Below are 13,261 nucleotides of genomic sequence, written 5' to 3' on the forward strand. Positions count from 1 at the left end.
ATAATCACATCACATATTGTCAGGTAGAGATGGACAAGAACCATTACAAAGTAACATAGAGAAAAGGCACGGAGAGTGATGGGAGCTGCTATTTAGTTAGGGTGGTCAGGGAAGGCTTCACGGAGGAGGTGACAGGGAGCAAAGACCTGCATGAAGCAGGGAGTGAGCCATGTGAATACCAAATACATTTCACCAAAAGCTGATCTTAGTACCAGGGCTGATGGAGCTGCTAAGATAGCATTCAAGCTGTGAGTGCTGTAGAAAATGCAGCTAATCATGGCTTGAGCAGAGAACATTAATTTAACTTACTGAATAAGAGATGCAGTAGGCAGCCCAGGGCTGGGACAGAGGGTTCAAGGGGCCTTGCGACCCAGGTTCCTCTCCTCTTTCTAGCCTGTGGCTTTTGTCCTCAAGGCCATGAAGCAGCTGCTCACTCCCAGGCACAGAGTATAAGTCAAGATGTGAAGGGGGAAGAGAATGGGCAAAAAGATCTAAAAGGATATCAGCTGATTCTGTCCCCATTAGCTCCAGCCAATGACTTCTGCTGTGTCCTCGTGGCCAGGACTGGGTCACATGGCCACCTCTGCACCAGTCACTGGGAGGGAGAGAGGGGTTGTGTGTGGGAGCCAGGCCCACCCATCAGCACCATCGACCCTGGGCCATTCTCTCAGGGCCTCCCTTCATGGAGGGCAACTCTCTGACGGCTTTCGCCCTGAGTCATCTGAAAATCCCAGCTCTCCTCTGATGAGTAACAGCCCTGTAGGGAATCAGGAAAACCCAGCTCCAGTTCAAGCTCTGCCACAAACTTGCTGTGTGACCTTGGGCCAGTTGCTTCTAGTCTCTGGGCCTTGCTGGAGCAATCATGAGACTGCTCTCTGCATGAACGGTCTAAGGTTCCAAGTGCCACCCTTGTCTCTGCCACCATAAATTCTACCACACAGAGCCCCTGAGAACTCAGCTGGGTCCTAGAGGGGCCCACAGAATGGCCATTTGACCAAAAGAGACACCAGCTCTTAGAGGCAACCCAGCTGGCAGGGCCAGGACAAGGATTAGGTAAGTGAGGCACTTGCCCATAGGAATACGAGTGGGTGCCAAAAAGGTAGTAATTAAGATACATAATATTGTAATGCAATATTTTAAAAAAATTTTAATGCTTATTAATTTTTGAGAGAGAGAGACAGAACGTGAGCAGGGGAGGGGAAGAGAGAGAGGGAGACGCAGAATCCGAAGCTGGCTCAGGCTCTGAGCTGTCAGCACAGAACCCGACACGAGGCTCAAACTCACAAACTGTGAGATCGTGACCTGAGCCGAAGTCGGACGCTCAACCAACAGCCACCCAGGCACCCCTGTAATGCGATATTTTTTAAATCAAAGCTAATATAAAAAAAAAATCCATGTTGAACAAAATATCAAAATTTTTAATAAAGAAAATCAATATTACTGATTTTTCCTTTTACTTCCGACTCCCAGATGGTTCAGCATGGCATGACCCTCTTTAATTTAAAATTTTGAAATTTTGCTTATCATCAACATTTTGCATTAAGTTTGGTTTTTAAAATATATTCTGTTAAAATACTACTATTTGACCGCTGAGTATTTGGGGCCTTTATTTTGCACCTAGTGCAAATCCCTGACCGGCCTCACCCTGCCCTGCCAGCTTTAAGGAGCCTTTGAGAGCTTGTTGCTGGACAGTGGCCAATCTGTGCAGTCAGGCATTTGCCCTGTCTGGGGACTTCAGGGTCACACAGTGGACATGGGCAATTTTTAGCACTTTGCCACGAGGTGTTTGGATTAAAGGCCCTGGTATTTCTTTAATAAGAAAAACAGGCTGCAGCTATTAAAAATTTAGTCCTACAAATAGCTCCTAGTAGCTCCTCTCTGAGGTGCTGCATTTATTTAATCATAGTAAATTTGGGCCAAATCCTCTCCTGGGGTTTCCAGCACCTGCCTCTATACCCCTGAGGAGTCTGTCACTAGGACCATGCCATTCGCACAAAATCCCTCTGCCTTTGGCTCCCCTGGCCCGCTGGCTCACAGGGAGATAAAACACCTTAGCCTCATTACTCAGATGGCTAATTGCGAACTGATTTAATTAAAGTATACAGATATTTCCCCAAGTTAGTTACATTTCATATCACTCCATTAGGAGTAATTGGCTGGAATGAGAAGCGGCAAAAAAGGGAGGCTGGCCAGGTAGGTGGGGAGCGGGGAACCCCCTTGGTCTGTGGAACGTGTGCTGCCTGACTGTGGGGGCGGTCTGAAGGCGTTCCCGAGGGTACAAGTTCACTGAGAGACGCGCCTCCACTCAGAAGCCCACGGGGGACGTCCCTGGGTCATTTTAACCCTAAGCACTAGATTGCACACAGCCTGGGTCAGGAGCCGGGGTTTCAAGCCCATTCCGTACTTAGGAGTTCTGTGACCTGGAGCAGTCACCTCACTCACTTGACTCTTGGCTTCTTCCCCTATAAAATGAGAATAATAGTACTGCCTGCCTCAGACGGTTGGTACCAGATTCAGTGGAACAAGCTTGGAAAGCCTTTATTTTAGCATAGTACCTGGCACATGGTTAATGCCTAATAAATAATAATACTGTTATTTGGGGCTGGGAGTGTGGTTACGGAGTGAAGCAGTATGGACAGGAGAAGCATCTGCCTTGGAGTCAGAAACCTTGCGGTCTGGTCTCAGGTACGCCCCTAACTGTGCAATATTGGGCAAGTTGCTTCCTTTCCAGGGCCTCAGTTTACTTTTCTGGCCAATTAAGGGAAGGAGGCAGAGACTGAGGTTTGCCCACGCTATATCCATTCTCCCCTTCTTCCTTACTAGCACAGCCCTGACTGGGGCAGCAATGCCCAGCTACGACATCCATAGTTCCCAACCTCCCTTACAGATAGGGCCGGCCCCATGAATTCTGGTCAATGAAGTGAAAGTCAAAGCTGTTCCCTTCTAGGGTGGGGTTCCCAAGAAGTCTCCTTTAAAAGGGGCTAACTCAGCTGTCAAGCACCCCTCCCACCCTCTCCTCCTTCTTTCTTTCTTCCACCTGGAATGTGATCCTGATGGTTGGAGCTCCAGTAGCTATCTTATGACCAAGAGGTAACCTTGAGGGTGGAAGCTACCTGCAGAGCCACTTGGCCAAGCAGAAAGATAGAAGATGCCAGAGACTCTGATGACATCTTGGAGTTGTTGCCCCAGCCATGACCACCCTGGATTTCACAGCACCTGAGAGAGAAAAACTGATCTGCCCTTTTGTGTTTTGTTTTTGTTTCTGTCAAGCCTGAGCCTTTTTGGGTCTCGATTACTTGCTGCTGAATGCTATCCCTTACAGATACAGGGTGTCCTGCTCTATCAGAAGAGTAAAGCTTGATCTCTGAGCTGGTCACAACTTTCTGTCCTCTTTCTGCACCAGGGGGATCCCTCAGCCTGCAGCAATGTTACCTCACCCCCACCCCGGCTCCAGCCCCAATCTGCTCACCCACTTTAGGATCTTCACTACACAGCCGAGATCCCCATATTCCTAGGCTATAAGTCTCAACACTTGAGGAGGTAAGAAGCAACCTCTTCCCACAGAGAGATCATGTACCCAATCTACCTATTTTCCAAGCACCTATATGGCCAGCCCATTTGCTCACTGCCATGGCAGGGGTAAACAGCTTGGGACAGCTTGCAGCTCTGGTGTCCTGGAAAATGCAAGGATTCACTGCTGAAGTAACTGATTTTCATCCCTGTTCTGTCCCTTACTGGTTGTGTGACTGCTAGAGACTGAAAGTGTCCCCCAAATTCATATGTTGAAACCTAATACCCAGTCTGTTGGGATTAGGAGGTGGAGACTTTAGGAGATGAGAGGTCATGAGGGTGGGGCCCTCAGGAATGGGATTAGTGCCCTCATCAAAGAGGCCCAAGGGAGCTCCCTGCAGCCTCTGCCCCATGAGGTTACGGTGAAAGGACGGCCGTGTACAGAGAAGCAGGTCTCACTAGACACCGAATCTACCAGTGCCTTGAGCTTGAACTTCCCAGCCTCTAACACTGTAAGAAACGAATTTCTGTTGTTTCCAAGCTACACAGCCTAGGCTATTTTGCTATAGCAGCCCAAATGCACTGAGATAAGTGACCTGGGGAAAGTCTCTTAAGTCTTGCTGGACCTTGGTTTTCTCATTTATAAAGTGGGCAGAATAGGGCCGTCTGGGCAGCTCAGTCAGTTAAGTGTCCAACTCTTGATTTCGGCTCAGGTCATGATCTCATGGTTCATGGGATCAAGCCCGCACTGGGCTCTGTGCTGACAGAGCAGAACCTGTTAGGGATTCTCTCTCCTTCTCTGTGACCCTCCCCCTGCTCACACTCTCTCTGTCTCTCAAAAACAAATACATAAACGTTTAAAAAAAAAACCACCAAATAAAGTGGGCAGAATAATACCATACCATTCTGTAGGGGACAGGATGTAGAAACGAAATGTGGGAGAGATGCACTGTAAATCAAAAAATGTAGTACTCATCAGAACCTGACATTACCATCAGAGACATTTTTTAAGCCAATCCACAAGATTTCCTGAGCTCCTTCTCTGAGCCCAACCCTGTAGGCATGGTGAGAGGAATACCAAAAAAGTACAAGCCGCTATCCTCCATTTTGCAGAGAGAAAAGGGGAGTTCAGAGAGGTTAAGTAACTTGTCTAAGGCCACACAGCTAAAGAGTGGACGTGCTGGGATTTAAGCCCAGCTGTCTGAGTCTAAAACATTCCACAGCCTCACCACATAGAGGTGAAAGGCTATGGCCAAATCCAGCCACACCTGATTTTAAAAATAAAGTCTTCTTGGACCACAGACACACTCATATGTTTACATCTTGTCTCTAGCTGCTTTTGCACTACAGTGGCAGAGTTGCGTAGTTGCATAGAGGTTGTGTGGCTCACAAAACTCAAAATATTTTCCACCTGGGCCTTTTCAAAGTTCTCCAAACGCTAATCTCTAGCGTCCTATTTGTCCACCGTCTGGCCACCAGTGAATACCCTTTTCCATGCCTGACACCGCGGCCACCGGTGATGAAGAGACACGTCCGAGGTGAGTCTGGTTATTTCTCAGGTTACGAGTGAGGCTGGCCCCATTTCACAGATGAGATTTCCTCCATGAGAGGAGCCTGGAGATCTGCACCAGGACACGAAGTGGAGGAATGGAAGGAGAATGTGGTGGGGAGCCGTGGGCTCTCCTCGTGTCTCTCTCCATCCCCTCTACCGACTCCCACTTGTCAGAAAGTCAGGGAAAGTTGATAGGCTGGGTGCTGGCCGCATGCTCTGCACGGACACCTCATCCACCACCCTCTGCCCTTCCTCTGCCTCCCAACCTGCTGCCCCTTCCAGACGGGCTCAGAGTACCAGGGCGTCCACCTCGCCTACCACGCAACCCCCCAGAGCCCTTCCCGGCCCCTCTGCCCCCACCCACCTCACTGGTGTGTTTACTTAAGGCTGGATTCTATATCTGGAAGTTCATTAATTTTTCGTGGGTGCCAAAACGCGGATCATTTGTGCTTATCCTCAACTAAATAAGTCAGGTCATAAGAGGTAATGCCATGGGTAGTGGAATGTAAACAAACACATTCTACCTCAATAAACATGCTAATTTCCAGCTATAATATTCACAAGTAAAAGATCCATCACGCCGACCCTATTTGGCAAAGGCAGCGGGCCTCATCCGTCAACGGGGGAGGCTCCCGCCAGTTCTCCGCGGGAGGGAAATAGTACAACTTAACTTGCTTGATGACGCCCTCGGGGGGAAACATGAGCCTCATAAATGAGTCTGGAAATGTGATAAAAGGATAATCTTGCATAAATGAGCCTATATCATCATTACCTGCACCGACCAAGGCCAGGCACAGGCTTTGAGTGATGGAGTCACATTTCATATAAATTAAGGCCGAGGAGCTAGTGCACCAGGCCAGCGGGGGCTCTCTGTCCTTGCTGTGTCCCGCTGCCCACCCTCGCCCGAGGCTGCCACACAGGATGCGCGGAGGGCCGAGCAGGAGGTTCAGGGCTGGCTGGGGCTGGGGCGCTGGGATGGGAAGACTGCCCAGGCCCAACCTGAACACGAGTACACCCTTGGCAATTGGTGACATCAGAGCGGGTATTGGTCCTTCCTCCCACCTCTCAGAAAAAATTAAGGAATCCATTATTTTATTTGCTCAATTTAGTGGACACCTATTAAAGGGCAAGGCACTGAGAGGCACTTGGAAAATCAAAATAAGATGAAGCCCTTGTTTATAAGAATTCGCCGTGGGCTCAGCGAGGCAAAGCAAGTCCCCCCAGCCCGCTTGGTCTGTCTGTGGTCAAGTGTGGAGGGTGCTCAGAGGACAGAAGGGCTCCCCGGCCTGGCTAAGGCAGAGAAGGTCAGGCCTTCGGGGCATAAAGGAAGGCAGGCTACTACTCAGTGAGTGGTGAAGAGCTGGGTCTCCCTCTCCTTGCTGCCCCTCCCCAAGGCCCTCAGGGACACTGCCCCGCGTGCAGCTTCTGCTGAACTCCTCCGTTCGGCCTGTGAGGACTTTTAGCAAAAGAAAGAGAGATGAAGGGCACCTGGATGGCTCACTCGACTGAACATCTGACTTTGGCTCAGGTCATGATCTCACAGTTTGTGGGTTCAAGCCCCACATGGGGCTCTGTGCTGACAGCTCAGAGCCTTGGACCTGCTTCAGATTCTGTGGCCCCCACTGTCTCTGCCCCACCGCTGCTTGTGCTTTGTCTCTGCCTTTCAAAAATGAATAAACATTAAAAAAAAATTTTTTTTAAAGAAAAAAAACAGGAGGGACAAATACACAGAACCCGTACGCTGTCTTGGAAAAGATCTGGCACAGATCTTGACGCTCTTTCCTGATCCTCCCTTGCCCCTCCCCACCCCCACCCCACCCCCGTGATGTTGTGGGTGCCCTACCCAGCTCCTTTATTCACACGGCTGAGGCACCCGTCCTGGCAGTGTTGACAGCCACCGCTCACAGCTACCCTCTTCCTCAGAGAACTGTCTTTGGCCAAAGAGGAGCCACCTCACCTGGGAGGTTATCCCTGCCTGCTCCTCTGATGTCAGACTAGGTGACTCTGGGGGTACAGAGGCCGGCCCCCTTGACTGACCCCTTTGTCAGGGGTCATGCTCTCAGGTGCGGCTCCCACCAGGACAGGTCAGGCTGAGGCCAGACTCCAGCCGAGACCACATCCTTGCTGCCCCATCCTGCTTCCCTTACCCACTTCTCCCGAGAACATGCCCCTTGCCCCTGATAAACTGCATGCATCAAAATCTCCATCTCAGGCTCTGCTTTTAGGTAGCCTGACCTAGGCTCTCCATTTTCCTCAAAGACAGACTTGGAAACAACCCACCACAAGGCAGCACAGCAGGAGCAGACCGGGTAATGACGAACGTGCTGGGGGGCTCAGAGAAGGAGAATCTAGCTATGCCTCGGGGGGTCAGGGAGGGCACCTTGGAGAAGGGGTGCCCACCTTCCCCGGGCTGGGTCCTGCATTCTCCAGGTGGGTGAGGTGGGAAGGGGGTTCCAGGCAGAAGGAACAGCATGCCCTTTCGTTTCCCAGGCACTTTCCAGCATCACTTCATGGCAAATAGCAGCATCCATGTGACATGGAAAGGGCTTGCTCTAGAAGCCTCCAGAACCACCAGGGCTGAGGGGTGGCCAGCCCGTAAATGCTTATTATGGGAATGAGGGAATGCGTACAAGCCAGTGAGTAAAATCATTCTGAACATTCCCCCAGCGGACAGTATTTCATCCATCCTGTCACTTACCCTGTGCCACCTGCTCCCCCACTAGACCAGAAAATCCTTTCCAATAGGGGCTGGGGCCGGGCATCAAGAGTGTCTCCCTGAGGCCTAGCTCTGCTTTTTGCAGTGGATGCTCAGGAAATAACTTATCCCATGGCTTTGAACCGCTGACCCGAGAGGAGAAGGGATCACCAAGACCAAATGTTTAGATGTATCAAGGCCTTCATTCATTCATTCACCAAACAACTTTGTGATGTGATACAAAATCGGTGAATCAGAAATAGAGACGAGGGTGCCTGGGTGGCTCAGTGGGTTAAGCGTCTGACTTTAGCTCAGGATCTCACGGTTTGCAAATTCCAGCCCCGCATCCAGCTCTCTTCTGTCAGCACAGAGCCTGCTTTGGATCCTCTGTCTCTCTCTCTCTGCCCCTCCTCTGCTCTTTCTCTCTCTCTCTCAAAAATAAACATTAAAAAATTTTAAAAAAGAAGAAGAAATAAGGAAGAGAGGAAATTATTATGTGCTAACAGTGCACAGAAATTGTCCTAGGTGCTTTCACATGCTGCACTCAAACTTCATGATAACCTGGAAGGGGGCATTGTTACTGCCAGGAGCAGATGTGCAACTGACATCTACGTGTACCTAGGTCCAGAGCCCAGGGTCTTTCCATCCTCTCTCCCTCCCTTCCTCTCCACGGGAGGATGTTGTAAAATCAAAGTTGTCAAGGTCTGGAATCAGTTAACCAGATCTTTCTGGAGGCAGAAGATCAGGAAGACCTCTGAGTCTCTCTCTCAGCAGAGAATCCTCTGATTTAGGCCACCCGGGCCCAAGGAGCTCTGATGGGCAGATCCCCTCCCTCCACCTCCCAGACCCAGGCCAGCTCTCCTCAGGTGCATCCAAACCTGTAACAGACAGAAAGCCATGCTTCCAGGGATTGTATGATTCAGAACCGACTTGAGGGGTTAATTTTTTGAAGGAAAAAAGAAAGGTATAAACACTGCTGAAAAACTGAGCCGACAAGCTCAGGGGAAACCCGAGCCACAGAAGTCTTAGTCAAAAGTGCTGGCTGAGAAATCGCTGGCCCCTGCCAAGCCCAGGGAAGGGAAGCTTGCACATTCCCGGGCTGCGTGTTTCAAATACTTTCCGCGGTTTCGCCAGTGGAGGGCCAGGAGAGAGGAATCTGTCATTACCAACTTGGGTCTGCAAAACAGCTTGGCTGGCAGGGAGCAGTGAACTCGCAGGAGGCAGGAAGCGGAAAACCTGAGTCATGAGCTTCAGGGGACGGGGGAATGTGCAGGAGGGAGGAGGTGAGAGGCAACCGACCACAGACCAAAGGGTCTGCGCGGATCCTTTGACTCCCAACGCATTCTTGCCGGCTAACCACCGTGACTGCCCCTGCCCTGTGGGGTAGAGACTCGTGCAGTTTCCCAAACGTTCTTCATCAGTGTAAACATTTGTGGAGGACCTACTAGGTGCCAGGAATCCTGCTGAACATCCAACACAACGACCCAAGGAAGCAGAGCGGGCACCGTATGCCCGCTTTTCAAACAAGGAAACTGAGAGCCAAAGAGGCAGTGGAATTGCCCCACGCCACACAGCAGATGGCCAAAACATCAGTTCGTCCTTTGTGTATTGAGGACCTACTAAGTGCCGGGCACTGGGCCAAGGACTGGGCTGCAAAGATGGAGATGACAAGGCCTCTTCAGTGAAGGGCTCAAAATCTTATAGATTAGGACCATTTTGTGTGTGTGTGTGTGTGTGTGTGTGTGTGTGTGTGTGTGTGTTTTCAAGATACATTTATATCTGCTACCCAAGTTTTCTTATTACACCATGTGTGGGAGGAGGGGTGAGGATGCTTCAGAGATGTGACAACATGGAGGTGAGGGACAGGAGGGATGTGATGGCGGAGTGCTGGGTGACGAGCCATGAGGCCCGGCCTCACAGTTCAGGCTGTTGCTAACGTGCTGTGTGACGCAGGGAGCCGCTTTAGTCCCTTTGGTTCTTGATTTCTGAAGAGGACACCACCCGTGCGTGTCCAGCCTCCCTTTGGAGCTACTGTTTGCGACACACCGTTGCCTTCATGCCGGTGGCTTCTTACTGCAAGCCGCCATCCTCTGCCTGAAGACCTTCTCTTGGCTGCAGGACGATGCTGCGTCCAAGGTGGGGCAGGCTAAAAATGGGGGGGTTCATGTCCCCAGGAGCAGCCGTCAACAAAAGACTGATGGGAGTTGGGGGATGAAGACAGGCCTTCCTGTCTCCTTGAACAGGACAACTCTGAAGGGTATGTTCACAGCAGCCTCCCTCCCGGGGCTTCCTAGCGGCAGGGGCCCCAGCTGCCCGCAGGGGTACTCCGCCCATCAAGCACCCTGTGTTCTCTCCTGTCCTTCCACCTCTCACATCCCTTCTGGCTCTGTGGGTTAAGTGTCTGACTCTTGGTTTCGGCTCGGGTCATGATCTCACCGTTTGTGGGTTCCAGCCCTGCATCAGGCTCTGTGCTGAGCCCCCACCTTGGAGCCTGGAGCCTGCTGTGGATTCTATGTCTCCATTTCTCTCTCTGCTCCTCCCCCGCTTGCGCGCTCTCTCTCTCTCTGTCTCCCAAAAATAAATAAATGTTAAAAAAAAAAAAAAAAAAGAAGCAAGCAGCCTCCAGCCAGGAGCAAGGTCTGAAAGGTAAGGCCCAGGGTCGGGGAGAGCACAGGGGTGAGGGCACCAATGCAGGGCTTCTCCCAGGCCATAAATCCCCTGTTGACCCCTACCCACAGCCTAAGCAGCCCCTCAGGGTGCCCTGAGGGGAGGGGTCCTGTGGAGAGAACTGCAGAAGAGGGGGCAGCAGCAGGGCCTGAGGGCCACGGCCCCCTCCCTGGGCTCCTCATCTTAGCTGCCCTCGCCTCCCCAGCCCCGCCTCCCCCCTGCCTCCACTTTGTACCCCACACCTAGATGAAATCACACACAATGCCCTCTGCTCTCCTGCCTTCAGCCCTCACACCTGCCATTCCCTTCAGCCAGAACGCGCTTCCCTCCCTCCGCACCAGCCAACCCCTCCTTCAAAGCAGTTCGGGCATCTCCAAGTCTATGCAGCCTTCTCCAACATCTGCCCTGTTCTGGTCATCAGGCGTCCCCTGCTCCTCCTGCCCTTCCATGGGGTCTGGGACACCCTCCAGCACCGTACCCAGTGTCCTCTCTGGGGAACCACTGTTGTGAGTCTGTGTTACGTCTTCCCAAAGGTCTCTGAGGGCAGGACTCATGCTCGTTTTCTTTTTATCCTCAGGTGCTGGCTCTTATAGCTCTATAAATGTTAGCTGAGTGAATAAGAGTAGGAAAATTACTCAGAGCTTGTTGAGACCCTATTTCCTCACTACAGGGAGCCCGATGGGGAGACCAAAGGCCAGGGATTTGGCACCGCAGACTGGAGCCTCAGAGGATCAATTCTGCCTCCACTGCATAGATCCAGAGGCTTCCCTTCATAGCTAGACACCTGCAAAGAGGTGACCCTGTGACAGGTCCCTTCTAGGGACAGTTTTGTAGAAGTGCAGTGGCTTTAAAAGCTTTTCTAGCTATGGAGTTCAAACAAAATCCTCCCCAGAAGTCCAGTAACTGCTCTGGTTAAAAGGGAAGGGCCGGTGGGGGTAGAGTCCTCTTGACAACCCCTTATCCTGGAGACAAACCACTCGAGAATCCCCTGGGACTCCATAGAGCTGTTTCAAAGCCACTGGCCAAGTAAGAAGAGCTGGGTTGTGTCCAAGGACCTAGGTTCTAGTCCCACTCTGCAACTTGCAGGCTGTGTGACCCTGGGCCAGTCACTTCACCTCTCTAGGCCTCAATTTCCTCATCCCCATGATGGAGAAGTTAATGTCTCCCTCACAGGGATGCTGAGAGGCTCAACGCTGATAACCAGGGTAGCTTTGTACCTTACGGTCAGCATAAAATTTGTTGTCAGGGGGCCCAGAAGGACATGAGAAATCTTGTGGCATTTTGAAACAGGCACTCTTGGAGGCACTAGGCCCTGGGCTACAGAACAGACACATGGCTGCAAGACTCATGGTTGCCTTTTTTTCTTGGGGCTTCAGGCCCCTGCATGCTCGCCAGGCGCCTCTTTGCCCCAGACCTCATTACCCAGCCAGCTGGGGCCCTCACGCAGGCATTGTTTCTCGTCCCTGGGTGTGGAGCTGGAACACGTGGGCACGGAAAATTCCTCCCCTCGCTGCTCCACCAGCCAAGCCCCAGTCCCAGCCCGGGATGCGGACCCCTAAAGGGAAATGGAGGCAGAGTGTTCTGGCCCCAGGAATCAGCTAATGGAACCTTGTTAATTACTATGTAAATTACTTTAATAGCCTGATCCCCGCCAGACAGTTGTTCGGGGGCTTAAGACTCTAGGCTGGGGAGATGGGATCTCAGGTGAGGGGAAGGAGCAGCCTTTCCTTGGCCCAAAGAGCTCCCATGTATGGTTTCCCATGGGGTGGGAGGAGAGGCACAGATCGGTAACCAGAGGGGAGGATGACCTTGCATCTGAGCATGGCCCATGAGGATCCTGAAAATGACACTGACATGTAGGAATCAAGTCCATCTTGAAGACTGGCACTAAAAAGCACCTCAGATGTCTCTGGTCCTCACGCCTTCTCTGCGTCCAGGGAGAACAGAAGCCCAGAGCAGGTGAGTGACCTGTCCAAAGTCACACGGCAAGATGATGGCCAGGCAGGGGCCGGTCTCCCATCTCCGGCCCAGGGCTTCTCAAACTGGCTCCTGGGGACGCGCTAGACCTGGGCGCCCTGCCTGAAACATCCAATAGTCAGACTTTGCCAACTTTCAGAGGAAAAAAGAAATGCAACCAGAGGCATTTTCTTGATTTTAAGGTCTACCTACAGTTTTTATAAAAAGATACACTACCCTACGGGCACGATCCGTAGCTATATTTTCTTCCAGAAACATGCTCTTGTACTGTGGAATTAAGCATGCCACATTAAGCTATAGAATGTCATAGCATTCTATAAGGAGGCCGTGACTTTAAGATTCTCTGACCTGAAGGGAACCAACCCTCAGTCCTGAAGCACTTCTTTTCATCTCAGTTTTCCAGATAAGGGAAGAGACACAGAGATGCTAATGACTTCTGAAGGACCAGTGCTCTTCCCTCCCTGCCATTTGTCAGAAGTATGTGTAAACCAAGAGTGACTAAGTGCTGAGAGGGCTAGGAAGGAAGGCGGGCGAGAGCGAGGACACCCCTACTATGGGGCTGTTGCCAGGAGGTTGAGCTGTATTTGACAGGCTCCCCGACCTCTCCGCGGGCTGCCTGCAGGCACACGGCTCCTTGCTGCAGCACAGGCTGAGTTTCAGACAGTAGGTCTGCTGGCAAGACGAAGGGTGGGCTGGAGTGGTTCTATCATGACATGGTGGCTCTGTGGCCACTTGCTACCTGTGTGACCTTGGGCATGTGGCGTCGTCTGAGTTTTGACTCCTTCATCTGAGAAATGAGAATAAGAACACTTGCCTCACAGGATGGTTGAAAGAATGAAATGAGATGGGCCTGTGCACCT

At 51.5% G+C, this 13,261-nt stretch overlaps 1 long non-coding RNA gene across 6 annotated transcripts in view; it reads right to left on the reverse strand.

Moving 5' to 3' along the window:
- The window catches only part of LOC106980358 (uncharacterized), a 94,717-nt gene that overhangs the window by 57,236 nt on the left and 24,220 nt on the right, over positions 1–13,261 (reverse strand). The window contains exon 1 of one of the 6 annotated variants that reach the window (XR_008299103.1): positions 10,194–10,326. The exons of the other annotated variants lie outside the window; for them this stretch is intronic. This is a non-coding gene — a long non-coding RNA (uncharacterized LOC106980358). Of the gene's footprint in view, positions 1–10,193; positions 10,327–13,261 lie in introns of those variants that run through there. 6 annotated transcript variants of the gene reach the window in all.

Source organism: Acinonyx jubatus, chromosome B3, assembly GCF_027475565.1.
Source record: "Acinonyx jubatus isolate Ajub_Pintada_27869175 chromosome B3, VMU_Ajub_asm_v1.0, whole genome shotgun sequence".
NCBI classification, from domain to species: Eukaryota; Metazoa; Chordata; class Mammalia; order Carnivora; family Felidae; genus Acinonyx; species Acinonyx jubatus.